Consider the following 21,674-nt stretch of genomic DNA (forward strand, 5'->3'; position numbering starts at 1 on the left):
CTTCAACACTCACTCATGCCTCTTCATGCAAAACAAGGGCAGAGGCTGTTGGTGTCTTCCCTGGGGAAAATAAATTTTGCATTTTTTTTTTAAGGAAGATTAGCCCTGAGCTAACTGCTGCCAATCTTCCTCTTTTTGCTGAGGAAGACTGGCCCTGAGCTAACATCTGTGCCCATCTTCCTCTACTTTATATGTGGGATGCCTACCACAGCATGGCTTGCCAAGCATTGCCAAGTCTGCACACGGGATCCAAACTGGCAAACCCCAGGCTGCCGAAGTGGAACATGCAAACTTAACCACTGCACCACTGCGCAGGTCCCTAAAGTTTGCATATTTTTAATGGTGACTCGTTTCTAAACCTTAATTAAAAATCTGTTCAGGGGTTGGCCGGTGGCTTAGTGATTAAGTTCTTGAGCTCCACGTGGGCACCACAGGGTTTGCCAGTTGGATCCTGGGCGTGGATCTACACAGTGCTCATGAAGCCATGTTGTGGTGGCATCCCACATAGAAGATCTAGAAGGACCTAGAATTAGGATGTACAACTACATACTGGGGCTTTGGAGAGAGAGAAAAAAAAGAAGATTAGCAATATTATTAGATCAGGGCCAATATTCCTCACTAAAAAGCATTAAAAAAAGTGCTTAAAGATCATGAAGTTCAACCCCTCACTTTGCAGATGATGAAAGTGAGAAATCAAATGACTAAGGTCCTTGGCACAGCCAGCTGAACATAAGTGATACCATATCATTATCGCTTTTGGAGGGAGGGGCTATGTGATGCCAAATGAAACTTATCATGAAGAACTGCCTGATATCAGTGCCCTCCAAACACTGGATTGGTTTGTTTGGTTTGACCAATTGATTGATTGCTTTTGTGCTGATTTTGACACGAATGCCCTGAAAATAATGTTCTTATATTTTCCTTTGCACAAAAATGACTGGGCCAGTGCCTCTTAGGAATGCTTACTTCTGACCTCAACTCCTGAGATGCTAATTCTGCCGCTCTGGAGTGAGGCTAAAGAGTCTGAATTTTTACAAACACACCCAGGTGATCTGGATGCAGAACCTGTGTGCTGAGAAAGCCTGTTCTAAAGTGCCTTAGCTCAGCCAAGACCTGCGTCCCAACAACATGCATGAAAAGTTACGCTGACTGATTTACAGAGTTGTTGAAATGAAGTTCGACGTGTGGGAGTAACATGTGCATATCATGCTTTGAATAACACTGCTATATCATCACTATTAGAGGTACAGATTCAATTACATATAATTGTATGCTGACAAGTGCTGTACTCAAAATCATTTATTTTTCTTAACCAATTGACACCGTGGAAGTCAAGTTGACTTCTCGAGACTGAGCTAAATGCCCTGCTCTTAACATGATGGGAAGACCAAGGGCTACCACAAAGATTCAAGAAGCTCTATGTGGAAAGGAGCCAGGCCAGTCTAGTTTTGTTCACAATTGTACCCCTAGCACCCCACATTTGCTTTGCACATAGTAGTTGCCTGATAACCATATGTTTAGAAATTAATCAAATATAAAGGAATGTGAAATAAGATGAACATTTGGAAATGTCTCCGTATAAGTAAATACTAAATACTTGCAATTATAAAATTGATTAACTCTTGACATCAGCAACATGGTGGAGTGAGCAGGTTTCTTTGTCTCTCCGCCTTTGAACAACAACTAAATGGACATTCATTGATCAACGGAGGATACTCACACAGCACCTCAACACACCTGAGAGACCTGCACTGCTATACATTGGAAGGCAGATGGACTACCCCTGGGGTGGAGGGGAGATAGGTGAGAACTTTCCAGCCCCTAAACAGCCTAGTACCTGCGAGTGTCTCTCTCCTGACTAACACGCTCATAGCACCGCCACGGCCCTGAGGGTGGGCGTGCACATCAGTGCAACTGTGGAAACAGGTGACTTCAGCCCTAAGCCCCCCATGATTGCCCTGTGGACCAGTGAGAAAATCCACAGTCCCACAGCAGTTGCAGGGAGAGTCTCTGCTTGGTCCTAGTGGAGAGGCCCCACCCATCATGCACAAAGGCTAGGCGACCTAAGAGCAGAAGTGGCATGGCTGGGTGAGCTACCCGCCATCTGCGTTAAACACCCATAGCTCTGCTGTGGCACTGAGGGGGAAAGTGAGATCCAGCAGGACTGGATGGTGGCAGAGCTGTGAATCTGGGCAAATCAGCTCCCAGCTGCCACAAAAGCCCATAACACTGTTGCAGTCTCTAAGGAGGAAGCATGTCTAGGCAGGTCTGTGGGAGCAGAAGCAGCAACCCGAAGTCCCCATGTGATTGGTCCCACAGTATACGGGAGACCCCACAGGGCCACTGAGATCCCAAGGAGTGGCCCAGGCTTGGTCAGGAACAGCTGACAGGGATCCTGGTCAGCGCAGATTCCACAGCTGTGCCCCTCCCTCCCCCCCCCCACCCGCCATGGCAGCAAGTGGAAGCAGTAACCAAACGCCATCTCTATGCGGAGGCACAAATCCACACCATCAAGCAGTATGAAAAAATATATTAAATCTCCAGAACAGAAGGAAAATGACAAGTATCCAGAAAACAATCCTGAAGACATGGAAACCTATAACCTAAATGACAAAGAATTCAAAATATCTATCATTAAAAAACTCAATTAGTTAAAAGAGAATGCAGATATACAACTCAATGAGTTTAGGAGCTAGATCACAAAAGAGCTTGATACTATAAAAAAGAACCGATCAGACATGTTGGAGATGAAAAACACAATGGAGGAGATTAAGAAAAATCTGGACTCCCTGAAGAGTATGGGTGATAATATGGAGGACAGAATTAGCAGTCTGGAGCATAGGAATACAGAAATGCTTCATATAGAGGAGGAGGAGAGAGAACTAAGACTAAAAAGAAAGGAATAAACTCTCTGAGAAATATCTGACTCAAGTAGGAAATGCAACATAAGGATTATAGGTATTCAAGAGGGAGAAAAGAAAGAGAATGGAGCAGAAAGCTTGTTCAAAGAAATAATAGCTGAGAACTTCCCAAACCTGGGGAGGGAGCTGGAAATCCATGTGACAGAAGCCAATAGATCTCCAAACTTTGTCAATGCAAAAAGGCCAACCCCAAGGCATATGGTAGTGAAGCTTGCAAAAGTCAATGACAAAGAGAAAATATCAAAGGCAGGAAGGCATAAGAAAATAATCTACAAAGGAACCCCTATCAGGCTGTCACCAGATTTATCAGCAGAAACCTTACAGGCTAGGAGAGAGCAGAATGATATATTCAAAATTCTGAAAGACAAAAATTTTCAGCCAAGAATACTCGATCCAGTGGAAATATCCTTCAAATATGATGGAGAAATACAAACTTTCCCAGATCAACAAAAGTTAAGGGAATTCATCACCACAAGACACCACCTCCCTACAAGAAATGCTCAGGAAGGCCCTCATACCTGAAAAAGAAAAAAAGAAAGGAAAGCAGTTACAAAACCCAGAGCAAGGGTATAAGCAGAAAGAGAAAATCAGAAAATTGCAGCTGTCCATCAGAACAGGTTAGCAAATGGTTAAGTGTAACATTAAAGATAAAGGGAAGGGAAACATCAAGAATAAATATAATCTTGCCATTTTAACCACAAACTCACAACACAAGAAGAAAAAAAGATGTGACATTAACAATTTAGAAGGGGAAGAGGAGAGGGATGGCACCAGCTTAGTCTAAGGAAACAAGAGGCTATCAGAAATTGGACTATCTTATCTATGAGATGTTTTATACAAACCACATGGTAACCACTAAACAAATAATTAGAGCAGAGAAACAAATTACAAATAAGAAGAAAATTAAGAAAACCAACATAGAAAAATACCTAACTGAACTGGTAGTCTGAAATTCATGGGATGAGAAACAAAGGAAATGCAGGAAAACTGGAAAACGAGCAATAAAATGGCAGCATTAGGCCCCCACACTTAAATAATCACTCTACATGTAACTGGGTTGAATTCTCCAATCAAAAGACACAGAGTGGCAGGATGGATTAAAAAACAAGACCCCACAATATGCTGCTTCCAGGAAACACACCTCAGCCCCAAAGACAAACACGGACTCAGAGTGAAGGGATGGAAGACGATACCCCAAGCTAATAGTGAACATAAGAAAGCAGGCGTCGCCATACTTATATCAGACACAGTAGACTTCAAGGCAAAACAGATAAAGAGAGACAAAGAGGGACATTTTATAATGATAAAAGGGACACTCCACCAAGAAGATATAACACTTATAAATATATATGCATCCAACACAGGAGCACCGAAGTATGTAAAGCAGCTATTAACAAAACTAAAAGGAAACATCAACAACAATACAATAATAGTAGGGGACCTCAACACCCCACAAACAGCAATGGATAGATCATCCAGACAGAAAGTCAACATGGAAATTGTACAATTAGATGAAAAACTAGACCAGACAGACTTAATAGATATATACAGAACACTCCATCCAAAAATGGTAGGTTACACATTCTTCTCAAGTGCACACAGAACATTCTCAAGGATAGACCACAGTTGGGAAACAAAGCAAGCCTCAACAAATTTAAGAGGATTGAAATAATATCAAGCATCTTTTCCAACCATAATGCTATGAAACTAGAAATCAGTTACAAGAATAAAGCTGGGAAAGGGGCAAAGATGTGGATATTAAACAGCATGCTACTGAACGGTCAATGGATCATTGAAGAAATCAAAGGAGAAATCAAATATTATCTGGGGACAAATGAAAATGGGAACACACCATACCAACTCATTTGGGATGCAGCAAAAGCAGTCCTAAGAGGGAAATTCATTGCAATACAGGTTCACTTCAATAAACAAGAAAAATACCAAATAAGAAATTTCAAACTACACCTAACAGAATTAGAAAAAGAAGAATAAACAAGGCCCAAAGTCAGTAGAAGGAGGGAAATAATAAAAATTAGAGCAGAAATAAATGAAATTGAAACAAAAAAGACAGTAGAAAGGATCAATGAAACAAAGAGCTGGTTCTTTGGGAAAATAAACAATATTGATAAACACTTAGCCAGGCTCACTAAGAAAAAAAGAGAAGACTCAAATAAATAAAATCAGAAATGAAAGAGGGAAATCACAATGGATACCACAGAAATACAAAAGATTATAAGAGAATGCTACAAAAAACTACATGCCAACAAACTGGACAATCCAGAAGAAAAGGAAAATTCTTAGACTCTTAAAACATCCCAAAACTGAATCAAGAAGAAATAGAGAATCTGAATAGATCAATCACAAGTAAAGAGATTGAAACAATAATCAAAAATCTCCCCAAAAGTAAAAGCGCAGGACCAGATGTCTTCTCTGGAGAATTCTACCAAACGTTCAAAGAAGAATTAATACCTATCCTTCTCAAACTATTCCAGAAAATTGAGGAAGATGGAGCACTTCCTAACACATTCTATGAGGCCAACATCACCCTGATCCCAAACCTAGACAAGGACAACACAAAGAAGGAAAACTACAGCCAATATCACTGATGAACATGGACGCAAAAATCCTCAACAAAATACTGGCAAACTGAATACAGCAATACATTTAAAAGATCATACACCATGACCAAGTGGGCTTTATACCAGGGACACAGGGATGGTTCAACATCTGCAAGTCAATCAACGTGATACACCACATCAACAAAATGAGAAACAAAAACCACACAATCATCTCAACAGATGCAGAGAAAGCATTCGACAAGATCCAACATCCATTTATGGTAAAAACTCTCAATAAAATGGGTATAGAAGGAAAGTACCTCAACATAATAAAGGCCATATATGACAAACCCATAGCCAACATCATACTCAATGGGCAAAAACTGAAAGCCATCCCTCTCAGAACAGGAATAAGACAAAGGTGCCCACTCTCACCACTCTTATTTGACATAGTACTGGAGGTTTTGGCCAGAGCAAGTAGGCAGGAAAAAGAAATAAAAGGAATCCGAATAGGCAAGAAAGAAGTGAAACTCTCACTGTTTGCAGAATACTTGATCTTATATATAGAAAATCCTAAATGATTTATCAGAAAGCTATGAGAAGTAACCAACAATTACAGCAAAGTTGCAGGGTACAAAATCAACTTACATAAATCAGTAGCATTTCTAGACTCTAACAACAAACTAACAGAAAGAGAACTCAAGAACACAATCCCGTTCACAATTGCAACAAAAAGAATAAAATATCTTGGAATAAATTTAACCAAGGAAGTGAAAGACCTATACAATGAAAACTACAAGACTTTCCTGAAAGAAACTGATGACGACATACAGATAGAAAGACATTCCATGCACGTGGATTGGAAGAATAAACATAGTTAAAACATCTATACTACCTAAAGCAATCTATAGATTCAATGCAATCCCAATCGGAATCCCAATGACATTCTTCACAGAAATAGAAAAAAGAATCCTAAAATTCATGTGGGGCAACAAAAGACTCCAAATTGCTAAAGCAATATCCGAGAAACGAGAAGAAAGCTGAGGACATCACAATCCCTGACTTCAAAATATACTACAAATCTACAGTAATCAAAACAGCATCGTACTGGTACAAAAACAGGCACACAGATCAATGGAACAGAATTGAAAGCCCAGAAACAAAACCACACATCTATGGACAGCTAATCTTCGACAAAGGAGCTGAGAACATACAATGGAGAAAAGAAAGTCTCTTCAACAAATGGTGTTGGGAAAACTAGACAGCCACATGTAAAAGAATGAAAATAGACCATTATATTATGCCATTCACAAAAATAAACTCAAAATGGATCCAAGACTTAAAGGTAAGATCTGAAACCATAAGTCTTCTAGAAGAAAATATAGGCAGTACACTCTTTGACATCAGTCTTAAAAGGATCTTTTCGGACACCATGTCTTCTCAGACAAGGGAAACAATAGAAAGAATAAACAAATGGGACTTTATCAGACTAAAGAGCTTTTACAAGGCAACGGAAAGCAGGATTGAAACAAAAACACAACTCACCAACTGGGAAAAAGTATTTACAAATCATATATCCAACAAAGGGTTAATCTCCATAATATATAAAGAACTCACACAACTCAAAAAGAAAAAAATCAAACAACCCAATCAAATAACGGGCAGTGGATATGAACAGACATTTCTCTAAAGAAGATATTTGGATGGCCAGTGGACACATTAAAAGATGCTCATCATCACTGATCATCATGGAAATGCAAATCGAAACTACCCTAAGATATCACCTTACACACATTAGAATGGCTAAAATAACCAAAACAAAAAATAGCAAATGTTGGAGAGGTTGTGGAGAAAAAGGAACCCTCACACACTGCTGGTGGGAATGCAAACTGGTGTAGACACTATGGAAAACAGTATGGACATTTCTCAAAAGATTAAAAATAGAACTACCATATGACCCAGGCATCCCCCTACTGGGTATCTATCCAAAGAACTTGAAGTCAGCAATTCAAAGAGACCCATGCACCCCCATGTTCACTGCAGCATTATTCACAGTAACCAAGACATGGAAGCAACCTAAGTGCCCACTGACTGATGACTGGGTAAAGAAGATGTGGTATATGTATACAATGGAATACTACTTAGCCAGAAAAAAGGATTAAATCATCCCATTCACAGCAACATGGACGGACCTTGAGGGTATTATGATAAGCAAAAAAAGCCAGATAGGGAAAGACAAACCCTGTATGCCTCCATTCATATGTGGAAGATAAACAAACACATAGACAAAGAGAACGGATTAGTGGTTACCAGGGGGAAGGGGGGTGGAAGTGGGCACAAAGGGTGAAGGGGCGCACCTATAATATGACTGACAAATAATAGTATACACCTGAAATCTCACAAGGTTGTAAACTATCATAACCTCAATAAAAAAATAACAGAAAAAAATCGTTAATCTTAGCACTCAAAAAAATTGATTAACTCTTTCATAGAAAAATGACAATTCATATGTTTAAGAAGGAGTCAACCACCAGTCTGGGAGGAAAAGGAAGGCAAGAAAGCCAATGCTTGAGAGGAAGTTTGCCCTTTCTTCCCAGGATCAGTCCCTGTTTCTGATCCCCTAAGTTTTCCATTACTCTAAACCACAAGTTTCTGCAAGGCTCAGTGTTTTAATTAAAGCCCAATGATGAACACAGACTTTCCGCACTTTGTACTGCTTTGCACCATTATGCTTCAAAGCAGGGTTTAAAGAAAACAGTGAGGAGGGGCTCATACTAGTCAACGCGTCACAAGTTTGCATTCCCCTCACACCAAACAACCACAGAATAATGGTATTCAGAATTATCTGGAGTGTATAGAATGGCACTTTATGATCATTTCCTGGCCTTCAGCATTGGCATTCTGTTCTTGATTTGCCTGTTTCGTGTCCACAAAGTAAAGCTGTGTCTGTGTGACTCAGGCTGTGAAAATGCTTCACTTGGCAACTGACATGGTGTTCCCCCCACAGGGCTCCGCAGAAGTCCAGGAGAAACAAGAAGGCCAGCGCTCGCGTCCCTCCCCTGGTGCCATCTCTAATGGTCCCAGCGGCCCTTGCCAATAGCCACAGTGGAAGGTGGAGGCTGGAAGGGAAAGCCGTGTCCTGAGCTAAACTCTGCTCAGAGAGGCGTCATTCTGAAATTGATGGGACAGTGGGAGACTTTCTTTCCTTCTCTTCCTTCCTTCCTTCCTTCCTTCCTTTCCTCCTCCTTTCTTTCTCCTTCCTTCCTTTCATTCTTTTTCTTTCTTTTCTTTTTCTCTTGATCCCTCTCACTCTCCCCCTCCTCATCCTTCCTCTTTCCTTTCTTTCTCTGCAGGTCTCCTGTGAAAATAAAAGGAGCAAAAATGGCAAAGAAATGTTCTACTAGCAGAGATTTCTGTGGATCACACCGGCCTTTTCCCAAGGCTGTCACTCTCTCTGACTCAGCTCTTTGCTTTCAGGGTGAGAGACACAATTAGCTGCTGTGAAAAAGTATGAAGAAACAGAGAGAAAATTCAATAACTAACCCCAATAGGAGAGCTGCAATTACACTTTAATCTGAAAAAATCACCTGATGGTTAGCTTTATGGTCTGTGCAAATTCTGTGGGTGTCACCCACAGTACCAAGTAGTATCCTTGGCCACGGCATAACATCCAAAGAAGTTGGCAAGATAACCTTGGATCAGGACACTGAATCTTTTATACTTGAATTAAATACTATGAAATGACTTTTGGACTCTGAACACGATTATGACATTCACTGAGTCTGCCAAGTTTACCATGAAAATAAGGGGAAAATATGTAGTTTAAATATTAAATAATTCAATTTTTTTTGGACAGTCTCCTTCTAAAGTGGACCAAGATTGTGCAGGCTGCAGATATTCATTTCACAAAGAAGAATGGGTTTCAGCTATCAGCTCTCAAAGGCCATTCGTTCCAGTTATGGTGTGGACGCACCTCGGAGTAGGATGGCTCCATTGCAGGGCCATAAAGTTCAAGTCCAGGAGGTGAGATGGCATCTTCATTTCAGTCTACTGTTTTGAAATTCCCAGGTCAGCATTTGCTGGTGAGTTTTAAAGGGGAACTCAAGAAGATTTGCAAACAGCTCCAGGCTTGCTGCCTTTTCGATGTTTCAGAGTCATTCTGTTCCTGAGTGTCCATCATCTCAAGTCATTCTCGGCATCCCAGCTCTGCCATCTGTGAATAAGTGTACTGATTTGTGGTTGGTAAGCACCAAGCACTCATCCCAGAAAATTGTCATTTGAATGATTTATGTGCATGTCCTGAGCCCCATCAGGCACTAAAGAGATGGATGCTTTGCTAATAAATCTCACATTCGTCAACATTAATTTAAGGTGATCCAAGTTGGCAGTCAAAAGCATACTTTTCAATAAGCACTCAACTTTTCTTCTATTTAGGAGAATATATTACCAACTTCTGCGAAATACCATTTGCAAGAAGCTGAGCTGGAGTAGGTTTAGGAACTTAGCGGTGTTAAGCTGTCTGCCCCAAACACATTCAGTCCACGTGTACACATGTGATCAGCAAGCAGATGGTGTCACTGCTCACAAGCCCTCCACAGTTGTCTCTGCCCAACCACAACCACTTAGCAGGCTCAGGCAGCCCTGTCAATTGTGCCATCCTGGAAGGGGGACCTGGAAGCACTGCAACAACAGAGGACAGGACCAGAGTCTGTGCTCAGAGGACACGAAATGAAGAAGAAACCTGGACCATGAGCTCTTGGAGATCAGAATCCAGTTGAGGAGATAAGATGGTGCCCATGAAAGTGTAAGTCAAGCAGGAAGTGACCATGTACCCAAAGATGGGCAGAGCTTCAAGGAGGGAGAGATAAACATGTTGGATTGAGCAGGGAAGGTGGCGAGGAGGCTGTTAGAGGCTCAGAACCTGCAGAGGAGGAGGAAGAGGGTCCTGACGGAGGCATGGGGAGGAAGAGTGGCTTGAAGCAGAGGTCACATTGGAACATGGAGTGCCCTGAAAGTCAAGCTGGCAGTTGGCCTGTCCTCTCCCGGGCAACCCAGAGCAGCAAAGGTTTCTGAAGAAGGGAGAAGAAGAAACCGATGTTTTATAAAGCTTAATACAGAGGTTGTGCTGGGGTGGGGGTAAGAAGAATCAGAAGCCTGGTAGTGGACAGAGCTGCTAGGACATCATTGTCATCATCGAGGCCCATGGCTTCGAACAATGGGTGTGTATTCCCAGGTGTGCTCAAGGAGAACCACTGGGATGTGGGAAGAAAATATGGAAATTCTTACTTGTATTTATTTTTTAAATTATCATCTATTTGAGTGTATATTTATATATTTTAAATGAAGATACTAGTTTAATAGAAAATGAATATGTTACAGACTGACTTGTGCCCCTCCCCACCCCCGCAAATTCATATGTTGAAGCTCTAAGCCCCAACGTGACTGGATTTGGAGACAGGGCCTTAAGGAGGTAATAAAAGGCAAATAGGCTCATAAGTGGGGCCTTATTTTGATAGCACTGGTGTCCCTATAAAAAGAGGAGGCGACCACATCTCTGTCTCTGCACATGCACAGAGCAGAGGCCATGTGAGGACACAGTGAGAAGGGGGCCATCTACAAGCCAGGAAGAGAGCTTTACCCAGAAACCAACCTGAAGGTCACCTTGATCTTGGATTTCTGGCCTCCAGAACTGCGAGAAAATAAATTTCTGTTCTTTTTTTTTTTTTTTTTTTTTTATACTTGGGAAGCCTACAACAGCATGCCTTTTGCCAAGCAGTGCCATGTCCACACCCAGGATCTGAACTGATGAACCCCGGGCCACCAAGAAGTGGAACATGCGAATTTAACCGCTGCGCCACCAGGCCGGCCCCTAAATTTCTCTTTAAGCCCCCCAGTCTGTGGCAACCCTACAGACTAATACAGTATATAGTAGGTCAACAATCAAGAATTGGAAGAGGGAATTATATCTCAATTTTTAAAAAAAAACTTTAACAAATTGAGGAGCACACAGAACATATTTTCACAATGTGCATGATCAAAAGAGTTTTGGGGAAAATGCTTTAAGGTGGTAGGGGCCTAACTTGAGATGGCAGTGAGTGCTGGAAGCTACTTCAGAGGAAAAATAGAGACTTGGTGAGCCAGTGGATGAGGAAATGAAAGGAAGAGAAGGATGGATGCGCTCTCTGGGTTTTCCACTCTGGGAGCGGGGAGAGACAGCGCCATCTCTGCTAGAGATAAGGATGGCAGAGTTGCTCCCACAAGGAGACTCAGAGAAGCTCAAGGACCACAAGGACTGATGGAATTCCTTGTGGAACGCCCTCTGGACAAGAAAGACAACTTGCTAGAGAGGTGAAAGGAAAATGGGAATTTCAAGGGAAGAGAGACTTTTGAGGGGGATAGGCTGGGCAAAAGTATCAGGGAGGTCAAGTGGAATGAACCGGGAAATGCCTTCTGGAATGCCATGAGGAGGTCATTGAAAACTTTCAAAAAGTGACTTCAGTAGGGGGGAGAGGGTGGGAGCTGGAGCGCAGGGGGTTAAGAGGGGACGAATGGAGAGGAAATGAAGGCAGCCGGTTATGTTTAGATTTCTACTCTTAAAATGTCAGTGTCAAAGTCAGAGCGGTAGGGGGTGGGACGATGTAATGTGTCAGCTTTCCCTTTCATCTCCGACCCCAGAGGAATTCCCTATTACTCGTTAAACAGTGTTAAGTGGTAACTGGGGCTGGGGAGGTGGGACCCGGGGTGGGGGTGGTGAGGCAACAATAAGGTGTTCAATCCTGTTCCAGAACCTTCCAGACAGCTCTGGTTTTGCGTGTGTGACAGAAGATAAGATAGCTCTCATTTTGTAAAGTCAGAAAGCATAAACAATTCTCAAATCCATATACTGATTAGAAGTTTGGAAATTTCTCCCAAATTTCACATCATATTTGATAGCTTAATGTCAGAAGAAGATCTGACAGAAATGGTGGGAAAAGGTTGGAATTCATTTGGGCATCAGTACCAGAGTCTCATCCACCAGCAGTTAGACACCCAGGAGACACCATCTCAGTATTTTGGCTTTCCCTGGATGAAAAACTGTTTACTCTCCATTTCACAACTGTGCAAATAAATCAAAGTCACATGTGAGAACTAATTAATGCTTATAAAATTCTTTGAGATCCACAGATGAAAGGGGCTATTTAAGTGCAGAGTATTATCAGCTAAGGATTGAACAAATCTGATCCTCCTGGAGAATAAACTCTGTCCTGGGAACAAATTTGGTACTTTTGGAAGCTACATTAAACATTTTAGGGGAAAATCAATAATTACTAACTCTTCAATAACCAATCTTTCCGTTTCTAGAAGTATCTTACTAGTTTACATCTTTGGACATTTATGGACTTTGTACAAAATATCAACATCTGTTGCACAGAATCATAGACCCTCAGGGCTGGAGGGGTCACCTAGCCAACTCCTTTGCTCATTCAATTCCCTCTGTGATATGCACACCAATGGCTGCCCAACCCATGCTTGGTTCCTCCAGCAGGGCACTTGTTACCCCCCATTCTCACTTTTTCTCGTCTGAAGATAGTTTTAAAAGTCCTTTTTACCATCTTTTGCATCTTTTAAGGCCAAGGCTTATTTTAGGCTTCTGCTGCCCTAAATCTCTTCTCATGGAAATGAACCTTGGTTCTTCACTCTTCTCTTTCCATATTGGTGCACATGCTTTTAAAATCTGATCCCATTGGCCAGGGCCCAGACTTTCTGCAATAATGACTTGAAACTTTTCTTGCAAATGTGCATAGACTCTCCCAACGTGTTTTGTGCACAGTGACTTGCCTAAACTCGAAAAATAAAACCTGACATGACTGTAGGGTCACATGGCTCATATATATTCTCAGAGAGTGGTTCAACTGGTCACCGAGTGTTAGGCTGAAGAGATCATCTTTAGATCAATGGAATCTGATATTACAACGGCAGTCCCTCCTCAAGCCAATAATGACCTACTAGGATCAGTGAGCACAATTGGTTAGAATAAAGTAATGATGGGCTCGGGGCTGGCTCCCTACAAGGCCTTAGCTGTCTCCTGCCCAGATGGTCCAATGGATTTGCCAGTGCCATTGGTTATGAGAGGGAGGGGCAGAGTGTGGATGGCTCAGAATAATCCCCGCACAGGTCTCTGGAAACAACAGATCATAGTAGCATCCACATGAGGGATACCTCAGGCTGGAGCTCTGCCAGGGAGAAAAGACAGTGACGGAAGGAAAGACAGGAGCCATGAGAAATAAGGCCTCACGCAATATGCCTTGGCTGAGAGAGGGGAGGAAGGGTAAAGTGCAAAGAGAAAGGAGAGGAACATTCAGAAATTACCCAAGGTATGGCCTTGGACAGTCTCTTCCCATACCTGGACTCTCCATGCGGATATCCAATGTGTGTTTGAGGAGAGCCTTTTACAAACTCTTAAGTATGTGTGTGTATGCTGAGGGGCGAGGGGTTGCAGGCAAGTGCATGCTTGCACATGCACGTGCATAAGTGTGTGTGCGTTTGTAAGGTGGGGCTGCCAGTAGGGCGGGGGGTGAGGGGGTGACACTTGCTTGCTTTTTCTCCCTTGGCTCAGATGTTCAGGTAAGGGGAAAAGTACAGGTGGGGCTGGAGTAGGGTTGTACCCAGCGTAAAGGCGGGGAGCCACCCCTAGGGGCATACACCTGAAATCTCAAAGTTCAAAGAGGTAACAAAGGCTGTGTGTGCTCACAGTGTGAGTTTCACACAAATGAAAATATACGCCCAGGTGTTCACCCTCTAGAATTTTACAGTGCAAATTAGGAAGCTGGTCCTCCTAACGTGGCAATAAAACATCAAATGCTCGAGCTACAGTCTCTCAGCAGGCATGGGAAAATGGTTTGTCTTGGACCCGTGGACAGCCATTAATACAACGAGGAAGTTAAAGAAGGAGGAATCATCCAAAGGAAAGTTTCAAGTTCACAGAGAATTTTTCTCCTTGTCCAAACACAACAGCGTCTCATGAATGCCAGACCGTGGGCGCGGGCTGTGAAATTCCACAGAAACAGAATTCTCTTGACGTGAGCTCTTCCTATGGGAGCCTCAGTTCACAGAGGTTTCCACCCCAAATTTATCTGTGGAGGATCACATAGGAAGCAGCTGCGGGGCGCTGGAACTAGAGCGATTCACAGAAAGAAGGCACACTCTCTCACCTCACCCGAAACCAGTCCTTTGTTACACATTTGACAAAGAACTAACTCTCCAGGAAGACCATTTCACACTAACTGGATATTTAACTTTATGTTCACATAAACATTCAATGGATTATTTACCAATAACAAAAAGTTTTAAAGGAGCTCCTTTAAAACAGAAATTCAGGCAAAGTGTCCCCCATCCCCCCCCCACCCCCAATTAGTGAAAAGGAGACACACTTTTCTCAACCTACCTCAAAAATCGACCTGTTTTGGGGAAAGTAGTTACGTGTTTTCTACTCAGAAAATTATATGGAACAATCTGATACGGTTTCACAAGAATTGTTTGGAGCTGTTGCTAACAAAATGGCTCAAGAAACAGTGTTATGTTTCAAGTTGACAAAAAGTAACTACCCGAGGAGAGGATGTGTCTGCACTGATGGCTCTCTTTTCTGGGTCCCCATGGCACTTAGTCTGCCTGTGACCATTATAATTATATAACTGGAGTTTTTGTGCCTGGCCACACTCTACCTCCAACCTTCCACGTCACTGTGAAGGGTCCTGGAGAAGGGGGCTTACCTTCCTCGTGTTTTGATTCCCCTGGAACCCAGGCCAGTGCCGTGAAGAGACATCCCACGAACGTCTAGTGAGGGTGTGGGGAACACGCTCAGATGCGGTAGGTTGGGGTCAGATTACACGGGGCTTTGGAATCCGAGCAGAAGAACCTGGTCTTCATCCATCATCGGCCAGAAGGAGCCACTTAAGCTTTCTGAGCAGAGGGTGAGAGGAAAAATTGTACTTCAGCCCAGCAGTGGGGCACCAGAGTGGAAGCTGTTGCCAGAGGCAGCAACCACAGACGATAGGGGCAAATCTAGACGCTTCAGAAAGTAAAGCAGAACTTGGGGACACTTTCAAGGAAGTGGAAGACATGCAAGTGTAAAGTTGTCTCTAGTCTATGAGATCAGATCACTGAAAGAGATGCCCCCCTAAGAGACACTCGCGTGAGGATGTGGGGGAAATAAGGCCACTGTTGGTCACAGTGAATTTGAAGAGATCCCCAAGCTGAAATGTCTAGACGGCAACTATGACTCAGAAAGGAGTCAGGGCTAGAGATTCCAATCTAGACGTCACCCGTGTAGTGACTGCTCTGAAAAGCGAAGACATCACGCGCATGCCCCAGAATCTGCTTGTCGGGGTGCGGGGGAGAGGTCCAGCCAAGGGTACCCAGAGGATCTGCCCAGGAGCTAAGGGAACCAGGCCAGGCTGCCTCAGGCGACCTCTAGGGAGAGCTTCCTGAGGAACGGGGGCAGGGATGACGGCAGTGGGGTGTCAACAGCAACAGCCTTGGAAGAAAGTGAGGCCCGAGGAAAGACATGGCAGTTTTTTTAAAGGAGGTCATTCGCGGGGAGCAAGACACTTCAGTAAGTGCGGGGAGCAGAGGCCAGGCTGCAGAGCACAGATTCAGAAGAAAGAAAATAGGAAGACACCAGCAGCAGTGGCTGTGGGCTGCCCTTGAGGTGGCCGTTCAGGAGCTACAGGAAGGAGCAAGACTGAGGGAGGTTATAATAATCCTCAATCCTGAGCATGGTGTCAAAGCTCCATGTGGGAACAGGCACCCCAACTCTCTTCTCCAGCTGACAGGTCCATACATTACACCTTTAAATGGCCCAGGTTTCTGGACACGTGGTTCCTCTGTGTCCAAAGCCCCTTTGAGCCCAGAGAAAGAGCCCACTTAGAGAGTGCCTGGGGAGCATGTGGAGAGGCCACAGGGCGCCAGGAACTGAGCGTTTCTTGGAACTCTGAGCGCCGGTGCCGGTTTCAAGGCCGCAGCCACATGTGCTGCTGGTAGGGACTGTGTAGAGAGAGCAGATGGCCTGTGGGCTCCCCGGGCAAGAGCACACAGTGGCCACATCAAAGGGATGGGGCAGCGGGACTGTGAGTTCCTTGCTCTTCCCCACGAGTGGACCACAACTCTGGGATGTCACAACTGAGTCCAACTGAATCTAAGCACTTGTGTTGCAAGTACCCATGAGTCGGCCAAGGAACACGGACTCTGACATCTCCTGAGTGAGAGAGATTCAGGGTCAGAGGCTCCTTTCTGGCACATCCTTCACACTGGAGAAAGCTGGAGGGAGCCCGCCGATGTCTTCACATGGCACAGATACTGTAGAGGCGCAGGAATGGGAGGTGCTGCAGTCTGAACGCTTATGCCCCCCCCCCCATTCATATAATGAAATACTGAGCCCTGAGGTGATGGTTTTAGGAGTGAAGGCTTTGGGAAGTGATTAGGTCATGAGGGCGGAGACCTCATCACTGGGATCAGAGCCCCTATAAAACAGGCCACAGAGAGCTCCCTTGCCCATTCCCCGACGTGAGGACACAGCACGACGGCACTTGCCAGACCCCAACCCCGCCAGAGCCATGATCTTGGATGTCTCAGTCTCTAGAACTGTGAGAAATAAATGTTTGTGGCTTATAAGCCACCCAGTTCGTGGTCTTTTTGTTACAGCAATCCAAATGGACTAAGACAGGCCTTAAAGGAAACTATGATGCAGCCAGAATTTTGGAAGCTTCCAAAAGCCGATAAACTTAGGAGAATCTGGAATCAAAGCAGTGGTAATGCCTTCCTGGCTGGGCGATTCTACCATTTAATGAAGAATAACTGAAGAAACCCCTAAGATTTCATCAAATACTATGTTTGCATTTGACTTCCTTCAGCAAAACGTCCTAAAATTTCCAGAAAATATCCATTAGTGACAAATTATTGTTGCAATTTGCATGGCTCTGATCTTCAAGGGCGAAATGGGTGGTTTCGCTGAACTGAATCTTCAGTGTGAGGAGCACTAGGAACAGACAACACTTAGATAGCTCTTAGCACGCGCCTGCACTGTCCCTGGTGCTTCTTACACACTGACTCACTTCACACGCACAAACCCCCCAACGTAGGTATTTTTACTGCCCCCACTTTACAGAGGAGGAAAGTAAGATAGGAGGAGACTGAGTCCAAGGAAACGCAGTCAGCTAGGGATAAACAGCGATTGGGTCCAGGTAGCAAGGCTCCAGGGTCTGTGCCTTGACCACTGAGCTGTACTGCCTGGAGAAGGCGGAAGTCCCTGACCTAGAAGTTGCTCAGGACGGCAGGAGAGGGAGAAAAGTAAGAATGGAATATGGACATGACGGGGTGAGTGTAGGGGTGGAGGCGTATGGTGGGACCATGGGCACGTGGGAGAGGCCTGCAGCCATTACAATGGGTCCTGGAAAGGCTGTCCAGAGGGGCTGACACATGAGTGAGACTTGCAAGAAGACAAGGGAGGAAGGGGCTGGATATCATGCCAAAGAAGAGCAACAGCAAAGACATGCAGGAACCTGCCAGACGACGGGCCAGAGGGCGAGGAAGGGGCATTAAGAGACGAGGCTGAGGAGGGGGTGGGAAGGGGCCACAGAGTCCCTGAAAGCCAGGCTGGGAGGCTGGATTTAATCCTGCAGGAGATGGGAGCCGATCAGGGGCATTCCCAGGGGAAGGACATGGTTGGATACGCATCCTATTTTAGGTGGAAAGTGGTGAAACTAGGGTAGGGTGTGGGGACTGATCAGAAGGTTAACAATGGCCAAAAAGCAGCCAACTGAGAGCAAATAAGTAAGAAAAAGACCACTTCTAACACTATCTTCTTTCTCTCTCTTTACAAGCACCAACACACCAGCCCCTGCATTGCAGAGAAGCTGAGTTCATCTTGAAAGCAACAAAGAGAAGGGGGTCCTTTTTGAAACTTTTTGGTGGGAGCTTAGCCTTTTGAGCTGGACCACTTATTATGTCATTTTCTTTTCCACCAGAATCCCTGCAGGGGGCAGTGCCGAGAAGGAGCAAATCAGAAGCTCCTGTGTTGTGGGGCTGGCAGCAGAGAATTGCACTGATGACCCCTCCACACCAAGCATTTGACTTCTCCTAGACAGCTGAGAAAATCTTGAGTTGAAATCCAAGGCAGTTACAGGACCCCAAGGCAGCTGAGATGCTCCTGACCACCCAGCTAACTTCAGGACAGCCTGCTTGTCAAGGACTCGTGAAGACACACAGGGACCAGCATGCAACACACAGAATTCACACCGACCTTTTTTTTTTAAAGACTGGCACCTGAGCTAACCTCTGTTGCTAATCTTCTTCTTTTTCTTTTCTTCTTCTTCTTCTCCCCAAAGTCCCCCAGCACATAGCTGTATATTCTAGTTGTAGGTCCTTCTGGTTGTACTATGTGGGACACCGCCTCAGTGTGGCTTGACGAGTGGTGCCAAGTCCACGCCCAGGATCCGAACCAAGGAGACCCTGGGCCACCGAAGTGGAGGGCGCGAACTTAACCACTCGGCCACGGGACTGGCCCCCACACTGACCTTCTTAAATGCAATCCACAGAGCTGAAGAGGAAAGACTTCACATTCCGCTCGACTGAGCAGCTCCATCATCTTCCAAGTCATTCTGTCCTAGGAGAAAACAAGTAGGCTCATTAATTACTCGCATGAGTTATCAATTCACACCACATCAAACAAAAAGCTCACATTTCATGGACAAGATGAAGTGCAATTCAGAACAAACTGCAGCGATGATCCATGCAAACGCCTGAGTTTTGAGGCTTAATTTATACAAATAACAGATAACCCGACTCTCCCCATTGGTTCTCAGGACAGCTAAAGCATCATTTAGGGTTTCTGCCTGGGAGTAGCAAGGAACGGTTATAGAGAGAAGAGGTTTTAGGCACTGTATTAGATACACACTCTGCAATGACCTTCCCATATTTTCAGCCTGTTCCTGAACGGCAATTTGTCCCTGGCTCCACGTCTTGGAAATCTTAAAGCTCTTGAGCTGGCTGAGGCCTTAGACTAATAGAGTTCAAACCTCTCATTACCCTTAAAAAACTGCAATACAGTCAGAGGGTCAGTTAACGGGAGCACTAGATGTAAAAACTCAAAAGAAACGTATGTTAATTGAGCATCTCTTGGTGCCAGGCCCTGTGTTCTCTGCTCTAAATACATGATCTCACGCAGTTCTCATGATTGCCTCATGAGGGATACACAGGCACAGAGATGGAGGCTGAGTTCTTGGGTTCATTGACTACTTATCTGAGTATCTGCTACATGTCAGGCACCAAGGTAGGTGCTGAGTATACAAAGGAGAAATAGACACACTTCGCTTCCTGCCCATAGGAAGGTCACATTCTGGCAGGGATGGGGGAGGGGAGTCAGGCAACTTAATTAGCACTGTGATGTTCAAACAGCAGCTCATTAGAAGCTCATGAAATAATTTAGTGGATCTTGATCAGCATGAAAAATAAATGAATGGACAAATAAATAAAGTAGAAGAGAATAACACAGAATGGAAAATAGTGTGCATGCAATATCACATGGCTATATGTCTATATATCTATATCAATCATATATACGTCTGTGTGTACTGGTTTGCAATGTACAATATATTTTCTCTTGTAGGTCATGGTGAAAAAAAGTGTGAAAGCTCTCAAGTTACAGAACAAAGTGACAAGTGCTTTATTAGAAGTTCATGCAAAATGGTGAGAGCAAAAAGGAGTGAGTGTCTGCCTGTGGATTAGTTAGCACCTAGCTCCAGAGTGAGCTGGGTACCATTCTGGCTTCTCACCAAGAAGTCTCTGAAGGATGGGATGCCCAAATCTAATGCTTGGAGCTAAGAAGAGCTTGAAAAGGACTGGTATGAAGTTTCAGGGACTAAGGAAGAAAACAGAGTGGAAGTCCCTTCTCCTGTAGCCTGGGAAAGAGGATGGGCACCTATGAAGGCATAAGAAAGCACAATGACACTAGTTCTGTGTTTGCACGATGAAGCCAGGCTCTGGAAGAGGGGATTAAACCTCAAGAAGATGGAACCCAAATCCAACCTTAATCGCTAGAACTATGGGAGCTGCTGGAACGTCTACCAGTATCAGCTGGGTCTGGAACAAATTCCCATCACCCCACTGTTGATAGAATGCAGAGAGCCTGTGGAATCTGGAAGGCAGGAGACAAGACGCCACATGTGAGGTCCTTTAAATGATCTTAATCTCCAGAGCAGTACCTCCTTTGGGATGATAGGTCATTGCAATCTCCCTTATCAACATATGATAGTTACTAAATTTTCTATTCTTTTAATAAAACTTCCTTCAGGCATATTCTGGATACCAGGTTTACAGGTTGAGGATTTGTGGCAATCCACTAAACTGCCATGTGCAGATATCTTCTCGGGTTTCTGAGCATGGATTCAAGGCAAGAGAAAAAAGATCTTCCCACAGAGTAACACAAGTCATTCATGTTGTAAGCTTCTCTGATGTGGGGTTTCAGTGACCACGGAATAAGGAGTAGCTCAGGGGGCAGTGAAATTCATCGTTATCTTGGGGAGTTGGTTATTGTGTATTTACCTTTTATCAAGCAACATGAGATGATGTCAAGATTAATTATTGTATTCGTTATTTAGTCCATATTTTTTCCTTGTACAGACTTATGATGATAATGACAAGAACTGGGTACTATATAAAATGAACAGCCCTAGAAATGTATAGAAAAATAATGACTAGATTTTATGTTTTAAGTTTCTTTACCCATCAAATAACAAATTACAAGGTCTTTAATAAGTTCCTCTTCACTACAGCTGATGGCTCAGGAGAGAACAGTAGTATGTGTTGAAAGCAGGAGAAATAATTAGGGTACGATTCTTTTTTGTTCTATTAAGAAACAAATGAAATAGTTCACGTGAAAGTGCTTCATGTACTAAAAGGTATATTGCAAATATTAAACATTTCAGTTATTATTACCAATGCTAATAAATTATTATCAAGTAAAAAATTAAAAGTATTAGTGCCCACAAGTAAGTGAAATTGTATTTGATGTTTCCTGGATATGTAGTTTTCCGCACATCTTTATTTTTAAACACAAGGACTCAGGTTTAACTAACATCTTCAAGGATTAACATCAATAAGGCGGAGAGTTTAATAAATAATTGTTCTTCAAAACAGAAGTGCAGATGGCCCTTGATGAGTA

The 21,674-nt window shown here is 43.7% G+C and overlaps 1 protein-coding gene across 9 annotated transcripts in view; it reads right to left on the minus strand.

Annotated features, from left to right (window-relative positions):
- SCAF8 (SR-related CTD associated factor 8) overlaps positions 1–21,674 on the minus strand; it is a 210,728-nt gene that overhangs the window by 17,259 nt on the left and 171,795 nt on the right. For 2 of the 9 annotated variants that reach the window (XR_011535585.1, XR_011535584.1), the window contains exons 22-23: positions 19,030–19,118; positions 15,229–15,418 (exon numbers count right to left, since the gene is read on the minus strand). The gene's annotated coding sequence lies outside the window, so the exon portion shown is untranslated. Of the gene's footprint in view, positions 1–9,452; positions 9,693–15,228; positions 15,419–19,029; positions 19,119–21,674 lie in introns of all 9 variants that reach the window. The other 7 variants (XR_011535589.1, XR_011535581.1, XR_011535590.1 and 4 more) reach the window with 5 other exon arrangements.

This window comes from Equus przewalskii, chromosome 32, assembly GCF_037783145.1.
Source record: "Equus przewalskii isolate Varuska chromosome 32, EquPr2, whole genome shotgun sequence".
Classification (NCBI taxonomy): Eukaryota; Metazoa; Chordata; class Mammalia; order Perissodactyla; family Equidae; genus Equus; species Equus przewalskii.